General features: G+C 33.1%; 1 long non-coding RNA gene across 6 annotated transcripts in view; it reads right to left on the reverse strand.

The window, feature by feature from the left end:
• The window catches only part of LOC136793801 (uncharacterized), a 1119572-nt gene that overhangs the window by 534195 nt on the left and 560357 nt on the right, over positions 1 to 25020 (reverse strand). For all 6 annotated transcript variants that reach the window (XR_010839590.1, XR_010839589.1, XR_010839593.1 and 3 more), the window contains one exon: positions 22723 to 22821. This is a non-coding gene — a long non-coding RNA (uncharacterized lncRNA). The remainder of the gene's footprint in view (positions 1 to 22722; positions 22822 to 25020) is intronic.

Here is a 25020-nt window from a genome sequence, read left to right on the forward strand (position 1 = left end):
TCCACCATTACGGTTGAAAACTTTAGCACTCCTTTCTGAGTAACATATCGAATTTGTAGACAAAATATAGAAGGACGTAATTCCATCAACAAACTAGACCTAATTGACATTTATAGACCACTCCACCCAACAATAATGGAAACACATTATTTTCAAGTTTACATGGCACTTTCACCAAGATATACCATATCATGGATCATAAAACAAACTAACAAATTGGTACAAGTTGAAATTTTACAACATGACCTCAGATCAAAATGGAATTAAACTAGAAATCAATAACAAAAAGATAATTTAAAAATCTTCAAATCCCCAAAATTAAACCGCACATTTCTAAATAATCCATGGATCAAAGAGAAAGTCTCAAGAGAAGTTACTACAATTAAAATATAAACATATCAAAATTTGTGGGATGCAGCTAAAGAAATGCTTAGACAGAAATTTCAGCATTAAATGCTTATATAAAAACAAAAAAAACAAAACAAACAGAAAAACCCAAAATACTAAAGCCTAAGATTCAACCTCAGAGATTTGTATTCAATTGATAAGGGATGGGTCTAGAATGGTATTTAAAAATTGCTCCCCTGGGGCTTCCCTGGTGGCACAGTGGTTGAGAGTCGTCCTGCCGATGCAGGGGACGCGGGTTCGTGCCCCGGTCCGGGAAGATCCCACATGCCGTGGAGCGGCTGGGCCCGTGAGCCATGGCCACTGAGCCTGCACGTCCGGAGCCTGTGCTCCTCAACGGGAGAGGCCACAACAGTAAAAGGCCCTTGTACCGCCAAAAATAAATAAATAAATAAAAAATTGCTCCCCTGGTAATTCTAATGTGAAGCCAGACTTGAGAAACTTTACAGAACTCATCATAGTGCTGCTCAACAGGCCTGAACATTAGAAGCACCTGAAACATTTTAAAAAGCCCAATACCCAGGTAGAATCTCAGATTAATTAAATCAGCACCTGTGATAGCGGGGCCAAGATTTTTAAATTTCTCCAGGTGATACCCATGGGAGTCAGGGTTGCAAATCATGATACTAGAGGAAGAGAAGTTTAGGTGAAGAGCTAGTGTTAAAAAGAAATATTAAATTTGAATGGGAGCTGGGACTCTCAGCCTGCATGAAGTACTTAGACACTTGAGTATAAATCAAACTGTAGAGCACAGTCTAGATATAAAAAAATGGATTGGGCTTCGCTGGTGGCGCAGTGGTTGAGAGTCCACCTGCCGATGCAGGGGACGCGGGTTCGTGCCCCGGTCCAGGAGGATCCCACATGCCGCGGAGCGGCTGGGCCCGTGAGCCATGGCCGCTGAGCCTGCGCGTCCGGAGCCTGTGCTCCGCAACGCGAGAGGCCACAGCAGTGAGAGGCCCGCGTACCGCAAAAAAAAAAAAAAAAAGTGGATTATGGGAAGATTTTTATAACAATGGAAAACTGAGGAGAGGAGGGATTCATTAGTGACCTTATAAAGAAATTAGAAAAAGGGACCAAGAGCAGAAGCTTGGGAAACATTGGCCTTTAAGAGGAGGGAAGAGGGAAACGAACCAGAACTGAAAACTAAGAAAAACAAGAAAGGGATTTGGAAACCTGAGACATGATGAACCCAGGTTATTCCTATTCTCTCATCTCTCTCTTTCCCTCTCCCTCCCTCTTTACTCCTCTCCAGTCACTCTCATTGGACATTTACTACTCCTTTCCACTCTAAATTTTGTTTTTATCATGGATAATATCTAGGTTGATAAACATAATTTCAGATTCTTTTGAGTTAAGTTTATTTTCTCCCACACTACGCATCACAGAGCTACTTGGTTTGCAGTGTCCATAACCCTTCTTGAATATTACTTCATTCCAAACTGTTTCAAATTACTTTAACCTTTCATCTATTCAAACGATGCTCTATATCAAGCAGATTTGTGCCAGTATTCTCAATGTTTAAGTCTTTTGTTCTTTGTCATATTTTCCCTGATAACGCCAAGTATTGGCTCTCTCTCAACATTCTTTTCCTCCTATATCTTGATATTAAAATGTCATTGGAGAAAATCACATATTTATGTAGATTATGGTGCTCTGAATCTCACCTAGTCAATATGAACTACTTGAAAGTTATCTTCAGCAGTTACCTTTCCCCATGTGAGTTATTCCAAATTTTTACCAGTGTCTTCAGATCCCTCATATTACTGCCACTCCTACTGCAGAAGGTAAATATAATCTTAGCAGAAATTGTGGCTATAAGTCAAATTTCCTCAACTTCCTGTCCTAATATCCTTATGTAACAACTAAAAAAGAAAAACAACAGAATTATAATTGTACTCACGTTCACATCTTTTTCCCCAGTCACAGAGGATAAGCTGTTCATTTTCTTTTCAGGGATGATTTCTCCACCAGTGATCCTGATCTCTATACTTCCATTTCTTCCATAACCTGAATTCTAATCTCAAATATTTTCAACTTCTGTTGACAATATTTCCTATCGTCAAGTCTTTTATTTTCCTCTCTCGTTTCCTCTCCTTCCCTTTGCAGCCAAGCTCTTGAAAAGAACACTCCACGCAATGGTTTTCAAACCTGACTAAATATTAGAATCACGTGGGGAACCTTTGGAAGCTGTTGGCAACCAATCCCCTTCCCCAGAAATTCTGACGCAATTTCTCTGGAGTAGAGCACAGGCACTGGCGGTTTTTAAAAACTCCCCATGTGATTCTAATATCTGGCCAGCTTTGAAAGCCACTGTTCTACTAACTCAGACTACAGTCGCTCATTCCCTACTCCAATTAGTTTCTATTTCTATACTTCTCCTGAAACTGTTCTCTTAAAGGGCACCAATATCTACTTGATTTTCAAGTCCAGTTAAATATTTTTAGTTTTCACATCAACTTTTCATACTGAGCCTCTGTCAAAATTGACCACCCTACTTTTCTTCAAAAGTTTTTGCTTTCTATCCTTTGCACTGCTGCAGTGAAATCTTGCTTATTACTTAGCTTTTTGCTGATCTAAGGATGGGCCATGTAACAATGAAACCAAAATGACAGATTTCTTCTGTTTTGTAAATATAAAAAATAACTGTTCTATATGTATGCTTATGTGCTAGTGGAGGATTTCCTTAAAGTGAAGCTTCACTTAAGAAGATGGAGCGATTCTTCATTTAGCGAGTTTAGTTATGATAAAATGGTAAGAAGTAATATACATGTTGAAGAAAGCATCGCAACAGAACTGTAGGAGTCCAAATTTAATACACTAGCTTTTAAAAGTCTAGATTATATGACATTTTATTATATAAAATCACTGTCTTAAGTTTTTTGTTCAAAATGTTTTGAATACAATAAAATATTGACAGTTTTATAAGACATGGATTTGAAAGCAGAGTTTAGAAATAGGAACACTAACTGGGAGATTATTTCATTAATCAAAATGTAGGGGATAAAGGCCTTGGGTAAAAAACTTGAAAGTAAATGTGGATAAGATGAGACAAATGTGAAAGTGATTAAAGTCATAAGTGGAAGAACTCAATAATAGATTAAACTTTACAGTGAAGAATAAAGGGGGAAATATGATTTCAAAATATTTAGCCTGGCAATGGAAAGATTTGCGTAACAAGTGACATTATAAGATATTTAAAAAACAAACACAATGATTTGGGATGGGAGAAATTATTTCCAGTTAAGACCACTTTGAACCTAATGGCTGGCCATTTATATGAGTCAGTGCCTTGTCAACTGCAGTAGATGGGAAATACCAGGACTGGAGATACTATTTTAAGCGTCATCCCTACAGAACTGGATATTCAAATCTTAAGAGTAGATGAGATTTCCAAATGGGTAATTATAAACAATAACAGTAAGAGAGCCAGAGAATGTTGAGAAACACCCGCATTAACGGAAGATGCAACATGGTGTGATAAGAGAACATAACCTCTGAAATCAGACTTATTGTGTTTATATTATGGTCTTAGCTCATACTAATTATGTGATCTCAGACATTTAATTAGTCGGCTTCATTTTAGTCATCTATAAATTAAGGATAATATTATCTTCCTCATAGGACTGTGGGAGTCTTTGTGCCCCCACATTTGTGTGTGTGTGTGTGTTTAGACAGAGAGAGGGAGAGAATATAAATTATTACTCAATGAATATTTCTATTTTATGGTAGATTACATATAATTAAATAAAAACAAGTCAAAGTAGTGTGAGGGATTAGAAGATACAAGAAACATGCAATGTTTTAGAAACCAAGGGAAGAGGGTTTTAAGGACAGTCATGGTCAACAATTTAAAAAATCTTTAAGAAAAATTATTCCTAGAAAAGTACAAATCTCTCCATTATAATGATAATAAAAGCATAGTATGACATCTGCTAACTTATTACTTAAAACTGAAACATAAAGTACCTGTATGCATATTATCTTATTCACCTTATTAATGTGTAAAAAGGAGAAGCAATTAAATTCTAGATTTTTAAAGATATTGTTTTTATTTAAAACCCAAATTTTGGTTGGAAAAGCTGTGCATGAATGAAATAAAAAAATAAAATAGTATCAAATAGTTTGCTAGTAAAAAGAAGGCTTTCTCTGACTACACATACCAGATTTCTCCTCAGCAGCAACTGCTCTTGGTTTCTTGTATTAACTTCTCACATTTTTGTGTACCTGTCCGAGCATATCTGAATATGATCATTATGTTTTTAAAAGGAGAATATGTGTGTGCACATACCTTCCTCTTTCTCTCTCTCCCCGTATTACTCCACATTTTGGGGATCATTCCCAAAGACACATACATTTTTCTTGTCCTTTTCCTCCTCTCCTCTTCCTTCTTCAAATTGCCTAATAGCATGCCAAAATTTATTTAGTTAGCTCCTTATTGATGGACACTTAGGGTCCATCTGTTAAGGCTCTGTGAAATGTATTGGGTCTTATAATTAACAGAAAGCTTTCATATGCTAACTGGAACCGTAAGAGAAAATTGCATTTTTTCCCCAGCTGTGCCCACAAGCTTAAGGCTAAACAGATTCTAGAATTATTAGGGCATTTCTGGGTTTTCACTCTACTGAACTCCAATTCAAAAAGTGAAGGGGAAGAGAGGATAAATTAGGAGTGTGGGATTAACATATAGACTCTATTATAAATAAAACAGAAAACCAACAGGGACTTACTGTATAGCACAGGGAACTATACTCAATATTTTGTAATAATCTATAAGGGAAAAGAATCTTTAAAAGAATATATATATGTGTATATATATATATAAATATATATATATATAAAACTGAATCAGTGTGCCGTACACCTGAAACTAACACAACACTGTAAATCAACTATTCTTCAATAAAGAGAAGCAGACATTGATCAACAATAATTTCATCATATATTATAATGTACAAATTGATAACCTAATTGAATATTGATATAATTTTTAAAAAGGAAATCCACAAAAAAGGGAAGGATTTTTGAAGTTAGTACATATTGAAACTTCCAAATCCAGTATAACAACACAGAAATTGCATTGCGAGACTTATTAGAATCTTTCTGGAGGGGATGGGTTGGGAAAAAACATGATATATGGGTGACTAAATTACACGTGTGTCTTTGACTTAGCAAGACATTTTGATTGACCAAAGCCATGTGTACAATGGATATGCTTATCTAGTCTCACAGGAAGGCACACATCAGCTTAGTGTATTAAAGCAGATGAAGAAAACTCCATGAGGTAGGTGGGCTGGTTTGTTTTCTAAGTCCCTGCTCAGCAAAAAATTACTTACTTCTGTTTCCAGTTTTTAGGGAGCTCAAATATAAGAAAAAAACAATTGCATAATTCTTTGTCTTTTGTGATTTAAGACATACAGAACATAGGATTGGCAGAGAATTATTTGTATGTGTATAATTAATAGATTTGGCCTCGAAAATATTGATAGTTTATCATAGTTTCATTTTTACAACTCCAGAAGAATAGGTTATTATTATTATTTTTATAGAAACTTGTGATTACAAATTAGAATTAAGCTGAATGAAGTTAAAGAGACACCGCAGCATCAAATTCTCTGCCAGGGAAGAATTACATTTGCACAAGTAGAAAGTTCTTTGCAATTCTCACTAAGCTAAAGTGTATTTCTAGTTGTGTCTGTAGATTTGTGTCATTCTGAAAATAGCCACATCCTAGGTCTGCATTTTCCATTTAAAAACAATGTTTATTAGGAATAACTTTCTTCCTGACATTCAATTTCTGAATATTCGCAAGGTTAAACTTGTATTCACCTCTATTCAAATGCAGATTCTCTGAACTGCAATTGTGTGGCTATTTCATACATTGAACCTCAGACAAAATATATCACATTCAAATGATATATTGTAAAAGGACCCAAAGTGTGTATGCATGTTTACGGGGTGTGTCAGTATTGCATAGCAGTTATGTGGATGGATAGATACAAAACATAGAACCATGTACCATACGCATAGATAACTATTTTCCAATAATTAAAAATGAGATCGTCTTCACTTGAAAATAATACAAAGAACATTTTAAAATCTGGTTTTAAAATTTCATGTGATCATTTCTATCATTATCTCTGTTTTTTCAGTAGAACTTATATTAAATCAATGATTTTGTTTTTTAATAAGGAAAATAGTCTTAAAGATACCAAGGTATTAAATTATCACTATTATTTGTAATATAAGCACATTTTAAACAGCTTAAATGTATACTACAAAAAGAATAGTTAAATGGTGATATATCCATGTTATGGAATACCCTACACACCACTGAAAATAATGGCATACATCTATATATGTTGACATGAAAGGGGTATTTGATATATTGATAAATTGTTTCTTTGAGTGAAAACTATTCTATTTGTATAAATATAATTATACACCTGCAGGGCTGTAGCATTGTGCAACTCTAGCAGGTAAGTAATTCAGTAGCATCAGTATTATATATGCATTATAGATATTTCTGCATACAAATGCACATTGAAGAGAAATTATTAGCACTTAAAAATGTAATTATATTTATGTAGAAAAAGTTATAATAGTAAACACTGCAAATTATAAATAGCAGAAACCGTTAATAGGTAGGATGGTGGAAAGGGTAGAGATGAGGTTACTTTTGCTTTTCATTTTTGCTTTACACACCTTTGTATTGCTTGAATTTTTCAAGTGAATTTGCATTAACTCCACAATATTTTTTAATATAACTGTAACTGGAATTCTACTTTGTGAATTGTATGTCTAACTCATGTTCTTTCCTTTGAATCATCAATTTCTACACTGACTTCACAAAAATGCCATACTCCCACCAATTAAAGAAACCAAAAAATAAAAAAGAAGCAAAATAGGGCTTCCCTGGTGGCGCAGTGGTTGAGAATCCACCTGCCGATGCAGGGGACACGGGTTTGTGCCCCGGTCTGGGAAGATCCCACATGCCGCGGAGCGGCTAGGCCAGTGAGCCATGGCCGCGGAGCCTGCGCGTCCAGAGCCTGTGCTCTGCAGCGGGAGAGGCCACAGCAGTGAGAGGCCCGCATGCCGGAAAAAAAAAAAAAAAAAAAAAAAAGCAAAATAAAGAAGTAAGTAAACTAAAACCAAATCTTCTCTTAGGGATATCACCTTTTGTGCCAGGCCTTGAAATGAGATGTGTAAACTATCTTTGACTTCTCTCTTTCTTGAAGATATTTGACTTAAATAATCAACTCCAAACGTTGCCATGTCCCAAAAAAGATATCTTTACATTCTTTCTAAAATACTAGCCTGATTCAGACTAGTATCATCTTACTGGGATTACAGTTAGTAACTTCTTCACTCGTTTTCCTTTCTTTCATTTCTTACCTTGCTGTACATTACTATAGGGTTAGTTTCCTAAAGCATAGATGAAATCATGTTATTATACTTATCAAAATATTTGTGGGCCCCATCATTCAAAGAATAAGTTTCAAATTTCTAGGCATAACATCTAGGACCTTTCATGTCCTAATGCCAAATTGCATGCCTTATTAGCATAAATTTAAACTGAACCCTTCCAATCACTCCTAAACTTCCATAAATATAGTGTGCCTTTTCATGCCTCTAAGTCTCTTTACTATGTAGTTTACTTCTCTTATTCTCCTCATCCTTCAAGGATCACTACAAATACTACTCTTTCTAGGAAATAATCTCTTTATTTTAGCTGACAATGGAGTTAAATACACCTGTTTTCCTACAGGATTTTGCTTGACCTATATTAGAGATCTTATTTCACCTGCAATTACCTTGGTTGATTTTTAATCGGTTTTTCTCTTCACTAAATAATTTATTACTTAGAGTTAGGACCTACTATCAACTGATCTATGAATTCTCAGGATACCTAATAAAATTGTGTTTGATGAATTTGTTTGCCTTGCTTTTAGCCAGATAACTTAGAGTTCCTTTAGCCTTATTAGGAAATAAATACACTTATTAGGAAACATGGTTGATGAGGTTGCTATAGATGAACCAGTCTACAGCAAAAATAAGTGTCACCTTAGTTCTATTCCAAAATACGTTTACGTCCTACCCATCTGTTTCAATTGATTTGATATTTCCAACTATTTGTGGATTTGCATTTTTGTCTGGTTGATGCTCTAAGGATATGCTTTCCAGTATATAGCCGATAGACACAGGCACCTATTTACATTTATATTTAATTAATCAAAATTAAATAAAATAAAGGATGCACGCCACAGTTTTTCTAGCCACATTTAAAAGGCTAGAAATCTATATTATAGATTTAGCCACATCTAAAGATCTAGATCTAGGCACATCTATATTATATAAATTTCCATCATCACAGAATTTTCTATTTGTTGTGCTGCTCTAAAGGTTAAACTCAGAATACAAATTATATCTCTGCTCAGTTGGTGACATCCTGATGGATAAATGGCATGCTTTACAATTGAATCTTAGCATTGCTTTTACCTAAGTAGTACCTGTATCTGTACAACTATCTTACTAGGCAACTGATATAAGGACTAATATTTCTCTAATATTTCAAAATTTACTTTCAATAATACAGTTGATGGCATATATCCTCTTACACATCCCTTTATACACACATCACCTACATTGGAGTAGGGTATGAGGAATTGACTATGCATATTTGTGAAATGCATATTATTAAATGAAAGTCCCAGCTACCGGTGACAGAAGATCTGACCATTCTGAACATCCCATTGGCCAATTTAGCATAAATGTTAAGAAGGAACCAAGAGAGAATAAATGTTTAGAGCTCAGAATTTTAAAAATCCACTTGTTTTCATCTTTAGTGTGGAAATGTCCCATCCTTACACAAAGGTCACCCCAGTGTCATGATTTCAAGCCTTTATACCATGGCATTTATTTTGCTCACTCTCTTCATCCTTCAAGGCTTACCTTGAACTTATTTCCCCCAGTTTTTCTCCATGCTGGTTAGGAAGTCTGCAAGTATAGAATGAAATTAAAAAAAAGGAAATTCCTCTCCTTGGGATGAGGACTGGCCTCTCTTTGATATAGTATGTTGGATCCTGTGATAGCTACTTTTTTTATGCAGACTTAATATATATTTGCTCATCTCACATAGAAGTTGAAACTTTGGCATCTGCCTGACAACCACCACTTTGCTGCTTCCATTTTTCACCTATAAAGAAACTTGCTGTCCTTTTTGTTAACTAGATGAGCTATATTTTTCACTTTGAAAAGACATACCCCTGTTGTTTTGATGCTGAGAGACTGCCTCATGACATTTTTTTTCTGTTATTAAGGTACTGTAGTTTTGATTTCATAATTTTCAGCAGAGGTTCATTTAACAAAGGAGTGAACAAAGGATCAAATTGTTATTACTGGGGACATAATAACCTCTACCAACTGACCTTCAGTAATGGAGAGACTCCTTGGTGGGAAGAGGGTTTTCATGCCGACACTTTCCTGATAGAGTGTGTCTCTAGCTTTATATTTAATATGAAGAGTCAAAAAAAATGTCTTAGAAAAGCTAGGGAACTAAGTTGTACTGTTAGCTTCTTTCAAAAGTGGAAGCAAAAACGATATAGGGGAAGTTAACCCCCTCAAAATTTTAGTCTAATCAATTTCCACGAGAATATTTGAAACCTAGTCATCCCACAAAATTAATTTTCACTAATTACATTTACCGAGTTCACTTCTGCAATGCTCTTTTTATGTGAATAATGTTTTCTTTAGCACATTATGTAAAATATCATGTATATGTAAATTATGGTTGAATTGCTTTGAGAATAAGGTACTCTTCAATATATGGGTATTAACACTAACCACAGCAAAAACAGGAAACAGAAAGGACACTGTTTTCTCTACTTAGTATAACCAATCTCTTGTGCCTTATATTTGCTTTTATATAACTATAGAAATATATTTGTATTCTTCAGAATTGCAAAACTTAATTTTAATCAGGGACCCAAATGAACAAATACGTCCCATAATTTTAAACCTCTTTATTTTCTACATTCATCCTTTTGTAAGTTACTATAATGTGAAACCTCAAAAGATTTCTCTGGGCAGTCTAAAGATCACTTTGTTAGGGTTGCTAAACAGATGTATTCAAATGTATTTTCATGACTGAATTTTTATTAAGCAAGTTCAGTGTTTACCTTTTCCTTGCCTATATGAAAAGTTATAGGATTTTTCTGAAAATAACATCATCCAGATAAAAATGTTGAAAATATCCCAAACCACATAAGGCTCATAAAGAGTGAGGGAAGCAAGTACGCCAGCTAATCTAGTTCACTATTCTCATAAAGGGCAGTGGTGGCACTTTAGAGCCAGTACATCTATTCATTTTCATGGTAATAAAACCAATCCTGAAAGTGCCTTTGTCCAGAGCAAATGGCTTTGTGTTATAACATGATGTACTTCAGAGGTGAGTTGTCATAGATCACCAAATAATGTGACCACCTTTGCAAACTGAGACTATATTACCACTCTTCCAAAATTTACCCGGTCTTTCAATGGAAAAAAGGTCTAATATAAATGCCATCATGGCCAACAAATGGAAAGGGATGCACAGGAAATAAATAGGTATTTCTCCATTCTCATAGAGAAACAACTTACATTTTTGCATTTAAACATCAAAGGAAAGTTAACATGCTATAAAAGAGAAAATTCTTATGTAAAGATTATTGGTTAAAAGTGAGGATTATGAAAGCAATAGTTATATGTATTTAGTGGATATGACTTGCTCCTTTTAGGAGAAGTGTATAATTTAATACACTTTCAAACTATATTTATATTGTTAATTACAATACCCTCATTAAGCAGAGTCACTAAAGTACAAAAAAAAAAAAAAAAAACATATGTCGGGCTTCCTTGGTGGTGCAGTGGTTGAGAGTCCGCCTGCCGATGCAGGGGACACGGGTTCATGCCCCGGTCCGGGAAGATCCCACATGTCGCAGAGCGGCTGGGCCCGTGAGCTATGGCCGCTGAGCCTGCACGTCCGGAGCCTGTGCTCCGCAACGGGAGAGGCCACAACAGTGAGAGGCCCATGTACCGCAAAAAAACAAAAAGAAACACATATGTTTACACATTAATTCCTCATATAGATCACAAATGTTATATAGACTGATATTTACCATAAATATATCAAATCATTGCATTTTCTGATTATAATTAAATAGGATAGTTATGTATTTGGATTCTCAAGGATATTTTATTATAAACCATAATCATCCATTCTACCAAAAATGAATGAGAAATAGCAAATAACTACGAAGGGAAAAGACTAGAGAAGACAGACATTAAAGGAAAGAGGATAAAAATGTTCCCAGTTTTTGTATTAAATTTTTAATTCTGCTCTTACTGCTGATTTTTTTAACATCTTTATTGGAGTATAATTCCTTTACAATGATGTGTTACTTTCTGCTTTATAAAACAATGGGAGTCAGTACACTGCAGTACACCTGCAGTCTCTGTTCAGGGTTACTATGTCTTAACTTAGATTTAAAAAGAGGTCAGGATAGAAAAATCGTTCATTGGCAAAAGAATGCTTCTGATCGGGTCATCGTTTTACCACACTGTTTTCAGTATATAATTCTCACAGTTAATTGAAACACAGTGCTAATTGAGCTCAGTCTTGATGGGTGTTTCAGAGACTAGACTAGTGTAGTTCTATAGTATAGTTCAGAGGGGATTAGGACCAGCCAGTCCTCTTCTTCCACCAGTGGGCACAGCAGAGCTCAGCAGAAGGCAATTACTATATTCCTCAATCACATTTCTCTTGGTTCATAAATTATATGGTGCATAGACTAGTGGCCCCTATAGACCCACACCGATAGTCTCTCTGTCTAAAAGTGGTTTATATTAAAAAGTTAGAAATGACCTTTGTGTTGATCCGGCTCAAATATGCTCATACATTTCAAAACTTTATAATATAAAGAATTCTTCAAAAATGGACACCATAATATCCTCCAAGGACATTCAGTGCTGTAAAGGTGCCTAATGTTTTATTGTTGGACAGTTCAAATGATTGTAAATTTTTAATATATTCATCATTACAAATTTCTTGCCTTCTGAAGAAATACTGAAAATTTACGTCTATTTTTGACAAGTTAATCTTTCAGATTATTTGAAGACAATTAGGTTCTGTGATTGATAGTGATAGCTATAGTTTTGCTACTCCTCCTGCTCTTCATCTTGTATTTCTTTTAACATTTCCCTGGGAGATCATATCCCAATGCCAGTTGGTAGAGACCAGGTTTTCTCAACCTCAGCACTACTGACATTTCAGGCCAGAAATTACTTGTTGTTGAAGGATGTCCTGTGTATTACAGAATGTTCAGCAGCATTCCCGGCTTCTAACCACTAGATTCCAGTGCAACCCCCGCCCACATTTTTGACAGCCAAACATTTCTCTAGATATTGCCAAATGTCCACTGACAAGGTAATCAAAGAACACTCTTCCCCACAACCATGCAAAAAGAATTCCCTGTCATCAGGGAAATTCATGGAGAAGTATACTTGGGTTGATAATGTCTGTGACTGACATCATCAGTTGTCTCCCCAAAACAATTCTTTTTTTTTCTATCTATTAAGAGAAGCCCAATGGGTATGAATATGTTGAAAAAATATCCCAATTTCCTACGTGGAGAAGCTACTCCACACAGCTGTGGCAAACGAAAAGAAAATAGAAGGTATGAGATGATGCTTCTAGAAAAGCCCTTGGAAAGAAAAGGAAATTATCCAGCATCATTTGCCCTGTGTCCTGTGTACTTACTACCTAGGCTGTAAGTACAGTGTTAAGTTTTGTAAGCCATGAAGACTAAGCAAGACTCTAAAATATTGGAACAGGAAGATTTCAAGTATCTTGGTCCTTGATTATGTCCTTGGCTCGTCCTTGATCAGCCCAGACTAGCTATTCCAGACATCTTGTTGGGGGGATGAAAAGGGGGGTGGTGGAGTTTTTTTAATCCACTAGTTTTGTTTTGCCTTCTATAAGGAATTTAATTTAACACAATCTCCAACTAATAGCTTGACTTTAGGAAAAAGTAAAGTGAATGTCTATATTATAACTATCCCAAGTCTTTTCTCATGTTGAGGCTGTTTTTATATACGCTTATTTTCAGTCATCCACATTTACCCTGTTTCACCTATAATAAGCAAGGTATTCTACTCAGTCCAAAATATAAAGATATAAACAGTATATTCCTTCAGAGAATTTCTTAGGATAAGAAAACACTTTTATAAGATTGCTAGTGTTTTGTTATAATCATACGTAAATTATCAGAAAACAATTTTATGAGACTGCTAGTGTTTTGTTATAATCATATGTAAATTATCAGAAGAAAAGGAAAGTATTAGACAAGATAGGTGATGAGCTTCAATAAGAAAGATGAAAAACAGTAATAATACAATGTCAATGTTGAATCATTCAAAATATATGATAAAAGCAGGAGTGGCTCTTTCTGAAAAATTCATAATTTTTAATCTGTGACCTCACAATCACATATAAGGGGACATAAAAAAAATCTGAGTTTAAAATTTCCAAAACTGACTGTTGGCTATTCATTTGATTGGTCTTTTAACTGTACACACATGTATGTCAAGACCAGTATGTTTTCAAGTGCCATTAGGCTCAAACTTTTTTGTTGTTGTTTCATGAAGTATAATATCTTCACCCCAAAGACCTTTGCTGAGAAACCAACAAATGTTTTCCTACAGATACGCTACTTGGAAGAAGCTTCCTGCTAAAGCATCCCTCACACACGTGTGGGTGTGCTCCTGTCTTCCCTGTGCATATCTTGCTGATTGCATTCCTCTCACTCCCATCAGCAGATTTGCTTCATGAGCACTAGACTGTGTCATTACTTATGACTCATCAGTTGTGGCATAATCATATCAATTCATGCCCAATGTCTTCTGTCCTCATTTAAATACAAATTTTTCTTCTATTGCCAAGCTATCAAATATGTTTTATTCACTGAGTCTTGTAATAAGATGTGAAACAGCACAGTCTGCACTCAGCAGCAAGATTAAAAAAAAAAGTTGTAACATTCAAATTATTGCATGCAGTTTTCCGATATACTCCTTTTTTGAAAATCTAACAACTATGCAATCATATATGTATGCACATATATACATATATATGCTGATTACAGTTAGTAATCTGAGTAAAAACTTATGAAAAAATCAGGAAATTATGATTTTTTTTTTTTGCCATTTGCACAGCTATCTTGGAAGTGATACAGAATGTAAAAGTCCTGATATTCTCTTATTTAGTAATGCTTGAATTCCCACCTATGAAGGAAAAGAAACTCCAGCCTTTTGAACCTGGAAGTCCAATACACTCAATACTATAAGTGGAATTTCTCTATTTGTAATGAAATACAATGAAAGGTAAACACACATTCGCATAGTTTCATTTACAATACTCTTTTAGTTTTATATATTTAAGCACCATCATTTGAGTTTATTATTCATTTTGTTTAAGATGTTATTAGTACAGTTTCCCCCTATTGTTACTTTAGTGCTGAACTCCAATTTCTCAGGGTTCTGTTATCATAAATAATACTTCTGTGTTGCATGACCTTAGTTACCACTGAAACCTGCAGTAGTGGCAGGAAATAAAAACAACTGAATGCCAAACTTTCCCAAATAATTGTACCATATATTATAATTTTTAAATTCCCATTTATTTAGTTTCTACTTATTGACAGATTGGAGTTTAACCATAACCAATTTTGAAAGACAGAAGTACAATTGCATTATAACACAGCTTGGTTATAATTCCATATTAAAATTATGTTTTGATATTTTCCAGTACCCTTGCTAATAATTCTCTGCTATCTTGGGTACATCTCAGATGCTTACATTTCTACATAACAAAAATAAAAAGAACTCAGAAAATTAAAATTGATGAAAATTATAGAGCAATGATCCAATTTTTTTGAATGAACAAAACCAATCTTGGTGATGTCATTCAATGCAACTCCATTTTTGTCTTTCATGGTTCTACAAGATTTCTTTCAGGAAAGTTTCCTTAATCTACTAGATGAAAACCCTAGCACTTCTGTAATTTCCATTCTGTTTTGTTTAAATTTTCCATTCTGTTTTGTTTAAATTTATATCCTCTATTTCTGTTGCCCTTGTTTTTTCTCTCTAAACAATAATAAACTAACTCTGGATTCAACTCCCCCTTTGAGAAAAACATGTAAAAAATATGAATGAAAGTGTCAAAAAGACACCAAACCATTAAATATTACAGGGCCAAAATACTGAAGAAAAGGGCACTTCGGAGCAGAAAGAGCACTGTTGATAATCCTTTGACCCTTGAAAGATTTTCCCATCTGTAAATGTCTATTGCTAGGGTGAGAAGCTAAGCAGAAATGTTAATAGTCTTACAGGGCTGAGGGGAATAAAAAACATGGGTAAAGACACTACAAGTGAGGCCCCTTTTAAACACCCAAGGCTTTCATCTGAAACCTCAAAGGCCCAAGAGCAAGGATGGAAATGAAATAGATTACCATTCACAAGAATTGCAGCCTAACCACAAACCAGTTTAACTGCTGCTTGCTTGGAAGTGATCTGCACAGCTCTTAGGCCACCCCAAAAAAACAAAATTAGTTTTCTGTGAAAAATGGTAATGCAAACCAGATTTTTTTAACTTATCATAAGAATCTACATAAGCAATAAGCATCATTTAAATGTGTATATGTGTATGTATATATGTCTATAAAATAAAATACTAGATGAGTTTGACTAAAAACTAAAGAAAAAATATTGACAATAGGAACAAGCCCAGATCCAAATATTAAGGTCGTCAGACTTAGACTTTAAATATTTGTGATCCAACAAAGAAATTTAAGGAAATTCTAAGCATAAAATAGTAATCAAAATTAAGAACTAAAAAGGTGGGCCAAGGAGCACTTATATGCATAACATATGTTTAGAGTTAACCAGAATTAACTAGTAAGTAGAATTCCAGAAGGAGATAAGAGATGTAATGAGCAAAAGCCACATTTAAATAAGTAAAGGCTTAAAATTTTTCATCACTTTGGAAAATTCTAAGTCACAGATTCAGGAAGTACTGCAATGAAGCAGGACAAATATAGAGATAACCATATAACTCCTAATTTAAAACTAAGTTAATGACAAAGAGACTATTTTAAAAGTAGTTCTAGAAAAAAGACACATTACTTACAAAGGAGTGACAATATGATGTAGAGATGACTTCTCAAATGGAAGTCAACTGCCAACTAGAATTCTACACACAATTAAAATGTCCTTTGATATAAGGAAAAAAAAATGAAGCCATTTCAGAAAAACAAAACAATTGAGAAATTGTCTACATCAGATATAAATACTAAACTAAGGGAAATAATGCTATTCTTCAGGCACAAGAAAAATTATTCCAGGTGTATATACATAGAAATTCAGAAACAAATGTTATGTAAGGAAAGAATAAAATATGTGGATAAATATAAATGAATATTGACCATGTAAACAAAAAAATGCTATAATGTAAAATTTTAAATAAAAATTGACAAAAACTACCTAATACAATATATCAAAAGTATTCTAAGATATTTATACTTTAAGAAAAGTGATTAAAGTGTTATTTTACATTAGACCTTAAGTCAAGGAATCATTGTAATATACAGGGTAAAATCATAAGATACTAAAACTAATAAGATAATAAAGGAGCAAATGGAAGAATAAAAATGCTTAATTAAAGTGATGGCAAGAAAGGAGAACAAAGAAAACATAACAGATGGAAAAAATAGCAAGGTAGTAGATTAAAATCTAAGTATCTTTAGCTAGATATAAATGATTTTAATACTCCACTTAAGGAAAATTTCAAAAATAAATTTTAAAATCTTTTAAGTGCTTTTTACAAAAAATAAAAATAAAAGGATATAGAAAGCCTGAATAAAAAAGATGAAAAATGCTTTATCATGCTAACACAACCAAAAGAAAGCTGGTGTAGCTATACTACTATAAGAGAAAATAAATTTTATGGCCTGAATGAGTACTAGGGATGATGACATAATTTTCATAATGTTAAATGAGCAGTATACCAGGATGATATGGCACTTTTAAATTTGTATGCATGTAATAATGGGAGAAATATATGAATGCATAATCATTACAAATTTTACCATGTTAACTATGGGAAGAAATAGAAAAAAATCATCAGTAAGAATTTAGAAGATTTAACTATCTCTATTAAAAAATTTGGCCTAATTAACACATATAAACCATTGCACTCAAGAACTCAAAATGTATTCTTTTGATGTACAGATTTAATATTTATTCAAATGCAAAATATGCTGTTCCATAAAGCAAGTCTTGACAAAGTTAAAGGATTGAAATAATACATTTCTTTTGACACCAGTTGAATTAAGTTAGAAATCAACTACATGACAACTTAAAAATCCCTCAATGTTTTAAAGTCAGGCAACCTATTCCTAAAAAAGCCATAAATCACAACATAAATCTCAATGAAGATTAGAAAACATTTTAAATGAATGAAGAAGAAAATATGACATATTGAAAACTCAAGAAAATTTATAACCTTAATGGTATATATTAAAAAGGAAAAAGAAAAGCTAAATTCAATAATCTAAGTACCTGAATCAACAGCTTAAAACAGAATAAGCCTAAAACATTTAACATAAAGAAGCTAGAAACCAAACAGTAAACCAAATCAAATGAGATTAGAAGCCATATAAAAAATTAAGATGTTAACAGAAATGGGTACATTATGAATCACACAGTCAAGAAGGTTTTTTTTAAAGTTGTCCCCTTGTAAAGAAAAGTAAAATCACTAATCTGCAAAATTTGGGGTGGGGAGAGAAGGGAGAGAAGGAGGAAGAGGACAGAAGAATGTGCAGTAATTATAAAACACAATGTAATGACAGATTCTACAGAATAAAGAAATTCATAAGATTTGAGATACTTTATGCAAATATATTTGGCAATTTAAACTAAATGGAAAAAAATCTTTGAAAATTACCATTTACCAAAACTGACATAAGGAGACATAAAAATTAAAGTATCCCTATACCTACTGAAAAAAATTAATGTGTAACAAATAACTTTGTCACACAAATGCAAAAATTGTAGGTCCCATTGTTTCAATGGAGAATTCTTCAAAACATTTACAAAGGAAATAAAACCAACCTTACACACATATTTCCACAGATAAAAAAGAAATAGCTCCCAGTTTGTTTTATGAATCTAGCATAACATTAATTTGGAAACCTGAGAAAGATGTTACAAGAAAAGACAATTATAGGCCAATCCCTCTTATGAACACAGATGCAAAAATTCTAAATTAAATATTATACATCAAATCCAGCAATATATAAACCATCAGCATTTTTGCATTTGCTAAAGAAATGAATATGTTTTCATATCCAAATTTTTGAAACACAATTTATCACCTTAATAGTATAAAGTAGAAAAATCATATGAAATTCTCCATAATTAAAAAACAATAAATTCTAAATATTATTCATGATAAAAACTATTACCAAAACTATGAATGTGGAAAGAAATCCCTAATTTATTAAAGGCTATCTCTGAAATGGCTGTAACAAACATCTTTTGTACTGGTGACATACTGGATATTTCCCTCTTGATACCGGGAAAAAGAAAATTATACCCTCTATTAATTTTGTTCAACATTTTACCTGACAATATAAATAGTGAAAAAGACAAGGAGAAAAAAAGGATTAAAGAACCTGAAAGGAAGAAATGAAACTATTTTTCATAGAAAATCTTAAATAATCTACAGATAAACTATTTTAGTATATAAATACATTTACAAGGTAGTTAGCTATGAGTCATCAATTGTATTTCCATTTACCAAAATACAAAATTTGAAAACATGATTTCACTAATATTAATATTAGAATCAATTATCCAGGAATTAGTCTACTAAATAGAGTACAGCCCTCAAAACAGAAACCTAGAAAGCATTATGCAGAAATTTTTGAAAATGAAGATATTAGTTACCTGGAAAATGTTAGGAGAAAATTATCCTAGGAAGGAGTTGAGAGGGATTCTGGGTTGCTAGTAATGTTTAATTTCCTGACCTATGTTGTTGTTACTTATGTTTATTGTAAAATTCTAGTCTACTTTTCTTGATATTTTGTGATATCCATTGAAATGCATATTATGTGCTATTCATTATGATATATATTTATGATTTGTGAATATTTTTCTATGCAAGTGAAACAATAAAATATTTATTTTTAAAAACTGACTTAATATATTTTATTAAGATATTCTAGGATTTGTACATCCTATATCTCTTGACATGCTGTCTATATTGATTTTCTTATTTGAATACATTTTTCAAAAATATTTTCAGTATATTCTCTGTATGCCAAGCCAATTAATTGAAGCTGAATGTGCCTGGGAATATTTTTTTAATATTCTCAGTGTTCAATAGCATTTTAGTTGGATATGAAATTCTGCATCAGAGTTGTTTTCCCTCAATACTTTAATAATATCCCATTATATTCTTGCAACCAGGTTACAGGTATCAAAACTTCATAAAAAGGCCATTTTCAGTCCACTGTAGGTGATCAGCTCTTGTTCGTTTGCTGTTAGAATTTTTGTTGACTTAACCTAACTGAAATAACCACAGAAGGCACATCCTTTTCAAGAACACACAGGATGTTTTACAAAATAAAATAACCATATACTGACCAGAAAGCAAATCTAAATAGATTTCAAGGTATTTAAATCATTTAGATATGTCCTCTGGACAAAACACCTCAAGAAAAGCATTATATTTTATTTCTTTGTTTCAAATTCTACAGAGGAAGGATGTCTAATTTCTCTTATTTCTGATAAATGTCATGTAGTGTTAAATTGGTTTAACCCTTCTTTTCTGGCCTCTTTGTGTCATAGTCCTTACAGTTTTTGTTTTTGTTTATTTTTATTCTTCTTGTTTGCTTGTTCTTTTGGTGAAAGCCTATTTTTTCCCTCAGTTTTTAAAGTTTGTTTCTTAAGTACTAATTGACATTTATCAAGTTAATATATTTAATGATTATATCTGTCTCTCATAATTTCCCCAACCCTAGGTTAAATTGTTTCAAAGTTAACACTGGTGGTTAATTTCTTCCATTGGTTACATTTACTCTGCCTTAGGGAATAGTGAGACAGAGACTAAGAGTGGACTAGAATTTGGAATTCAACAAATAATGAGGTTTGGGAAAGACAGTGGCTATAGAAATGTAGATAAGCATGATACATATCAATACAATGATTACTCTTTACAATTTAGTCACTGATCAGATATGAGTTATGAAAGAAGCAATGGAAAAAAGAGAAATTATGAGAGTATGGTCGTAACCTTAAGTTTGACACTGGATTTCTAAACAAAAGAGAATATCATTTACTATAATGGAAAATGGAAGAAGAAATGAACTTGGGTGGGTGAAATGAATTTACAGTGAACAAGAAAAGATCAAGCTCTAGGAAATGTCTCCCAGACACAAATTAGAGAAATAAAATGAACCAATGAAGAGAACAAAATAAAAATGTCAAAAAATAGAAACAAAACTGGAAGCCTGCAATGTCACAGAAGACAAAAAAAAAAAAAAAAAAAAAGATTTCAATGAATATTGACTATAGCAAATAGATAATTATCAACATATAGAAAATTTGATTTGGTACAATAATAATTATTTAGCTTAAAGAATATTTCTGACCAAAGAACAATAATTTGGATCAAATGTCATATTTTGGTAAATACTTTTCTAATTCTATTTCTTTAATTACATTTCAATCTAGGTGAGATGGCTATAATTCTTAAATCACTTCCTACTATTTTCTAGCTACTCAATTAGATTATTATTTTTTAAAAAATTTACACACTGTGTCTTATTTACGGCTTCTATTTCTAAAGGAAAAAATTTTATGAGTAACCTAAATTTAACTGGTTCCCCACGTGGTCCAGTCTCAGGATGGTGTCATATTAAAAGAAACAGTTGGTTCTGATCAGTAGACAGAAAGGAACTTACAACACTTCAAATCTTTTCTGAGTCTTTGGACCTTTATGCACAGGAAACCATTTTTATAATTTTCTCTCCCCATCTCTGCCTTCCCAGTATCATTTGCAGGAATGATAGCTGTTCCCCAGTAACATTTTTTTTCCACTCTTTATTTCCCATACCTCAAAATTCTCCAAATTTCAATCCTCACAAGTTGTATCTCTCCTCACCCTGCCTTTTTAAAAAAACATCTTTATTGTAGTATAATTGCCTTACAATGGTGTGTTAGTTTCTGCTTTATAACAAAGTGAATCAGCTATACATATACATATATCCCCATATCTCTTCCCTCTTGTGTCTCCCTCCAGCCCTCCCTATCCCACCCCTCTAGGCGGTCACAAAGCACCAAGCTGATCTCCCTGTGCTATGCAGCTGCTTCTATTTTACATTTGGTAGTGTATATATGTTCATGACACTCTCTCACTTCATCCCAGCTTATCCTTCCCCATCCCTGTGTCATCAAGTCCATTCTCTACATCTGCATCTTTATTCCTGTCCTGCCCCTAGGTTTATCAGAACCATTTTTATTTTTTCGATTCCATATATATGTGTTTGCATACAGTATTTTTTTTTCTCTTTCTGACTTCACTCTGTATGACAGTCTCTAGGTCCATCCACCTCACTACAAATAACTCAGTTTTGTTTCTTTTTATGGCTGAGTAATATTCCATTGTATATATGTGCCATATCTTCTTTATCCATTCATCTGTCAATGGACACTTAGGTTCCTTCCATGTCCTGGCTATTGTAAATAGAGCTGCAATGAACATTGTGGTACATGATACTTTTTGAATTATGGTTTTCTCAGGGTATATGCCCAGTAGTGGGATTGCTGGGTCATATGGTAGTTCTATTTTTAGTGCTCATGGAACATTCTCCAGGATAGATCATATCTTGACACAAATAAAGCCTTGGTAAATTTTCGAAAACTGAAATCATATCAAGTATCTTTTCCAACCACAATGCTATGAGACTAGATATCAATTACAGGAAAATGTCTGTAAAAATACAAACACATGGAGGATAAACAATACACTACTAAAAAAACCAAGAGATCACTGAAGAAATCAAAGAGGAAATCAAAAATACCTAGAAACAAATGATAATGAAAACTCTGACAATGAAAACTCAGATTATTTTTAAAGTCTAACCTCTTTTCATTGACTTCTACCTGTATCATCTAATTATTACTAGGAGGCAATCATATACTATTGATAACCTTATTATAACTTACCTCTTTTGAAAGTTTGCAAGAATATACTCATGGATGTTTTTTCTTTTTATTACTGTATCACACCTCTGAAATTATATACCAAGGGACAGAGTTGTGTACCTGTAAATAATGGAGAAATATATTAGTAATATTATTAGAAACAAATTTAAGTAGAAATATATGTATCTAAAATTATTCTTTATTGGAACAAGAGAATTAAAAGTTAAACTAAATATAATGAAATCTTTGATTAGGAGAAGATTGGGAAGGACAAATATTTGAAAAATAAAACAATGTTGAGCTAGTTTATATTATGTTTTTGGGGGAGAAAATCTATTACGAACAATAAACTAAGTGAATTTTTAATAATTGAAATAAGGTACCACAAGAAAAATTCAAGAAGTAAGTCAGTGAAAATACAGGTAATGAAGAAAATTACATGATTCAAACTTAAACAAAAGTTGGATATTTATTCTATGTAAGTGGGACAGAAATTATATGATTTGGAGAACAGAATACAAAGAAGAACAGATAAAAGAGGCACAAATAACTTACTGTTACACTTTAATATCAAATAGAATGGATAGAGAAGAAGTTAAAGAAATATTCTTATGAGACCTCTTTACAGGCTACATATGAACTAAATATGTCAGAGAATCGTTTGCCTTATGGTTGCTTTAATTTCTGGTCTCAACAAGAACAATAAAAGAATATTTGCACAAGTAATTGCACAAGTCACGTAACATAAAAATTCAACTTATAGCTACTGATAGGTTTTATTTATAGAAAAATAAGTTTAGAGTAATATAAAGTTATGGTGAAACAGGCATATAAGTGTATGTGTTGGTGAAATTTGAAAGGAGTGGATCATGCCTTGATAACTTCAGTAGTTGCTTCAGGAAGATGAATTTTTATTTAGGAATATAAAATATAAGATAAAGGAACAAAAATAGTAAAATACAAAAAACAGAATTCCATACAAACAAGTATAAAGAGAAAAAAAATGAATTCATCTATCAAGTGAAAAGGAAAGCACTTTTAAAGTAGGGATATTTTAAAAGTGGGAGACACATAGACTGGGAGAGAGAAAATCCAGGTTAGACAGAAACCTAAACAAATTGAAAAACAGAAAAAATGAGAAAAATATTAAAGAAAATATAGTACAACAGTTGAAAACTATGACTCAAATGACAAAATACCACAATCATTTTTCAAAATGTTCTCACCAATTCTGTGGCGGGATATTTCAGGATATTTGAATTTATTAACATAGGGAATGGTAGCAAATAAATTCATGGAAAAATATATAGTTAAATATTTCTGCCTATTTGGTTTGAAATACTCCTCTAAAAATTAACAAAAATGATTAGTTTCCATTTCCCATGTGTCCTATTGCTCCATAACAAATTACCATAAATTTAGTGATTCAAAATAATATCCAATTATTAATCTCACAGTTTTGTAGATAAGAGGTCCGGGCAGACTCTACTAGATTCTTTGTTTATGAACTCACAAGTCCAAATTCAAGGTATCAGTAAGGCTGATTTGTATGTGGAAGCTCTGGGGGAAAAGTTACCTCTAATCTCATCCAGGTTCTTGCAAGAATTCAGTTCCTTATGGTTGCAGGAATGAGGATCTCACTTCCTTTCTGGTTGTCAGCTAGGGGTCAAGCTCAGCTGCTAGACTGAGGACATTCCCTGGTCCTCACACGAGGCCCCTTCAGTCTTCAAAGCCTTTACCAGTACACTAAATCCTTCTCATGCTTCAAATCACTATGACTTCTCCTACTGCAAGCCAGAGAAAACTCTGCTTTTAAAGAGTTAATTAATTAGATTAAGCCCACCTGGATAGAAAGTAAGACTCCTGCTTATTTTCTAAGACAAAACTTAAAATGGTTTATCTAATAAATTAATTGTGATTGAAAAGGTGTTTTTATATTTGTACCTAAATTATTTTTGTTTTCCTCAGACTTTGATGGTTCTTTCACTCTAAGAGATTTGTCCTGCTGGGAATAACTACTGAAAGGAAATAAAGGAAATAAATAACTGGTGGTTGCCTATAGCAAGTAGGAAAATAAAGAACAAAGTTCCCTCTTGTAACAATACCTGGTGCTAACACTTTATGATAATCCTTAACTAAGTCTGAATGTTTAAATGCATGTATGCTAACATTTTATTTTATTTGGGCCTTTGATATTACGAAGTAGTTTTGAAAACTTAAAAACCACACACCTGTTTTAGAATAGCAAAAGGAAGAGCTTCCTCAGTAGCATATTGTTCCCCACTTACATTTGGAAAAGTATAGTTTCAAGTAGGAAAG

This window comes from Kogia breviceps, chromosome 3 (assembly GCF_026419965.1).
Source record: "Kogia breviceps isolate mKogBre1 chromosome 3, mKogBre1 haplotype 1, whole genome shotgun sequence".
NCBI lineage: Eukaryota > Metazoa > Chordata > Mammalia > Artiodactyla > Physeteridae > Kogia > Kogia breviceps.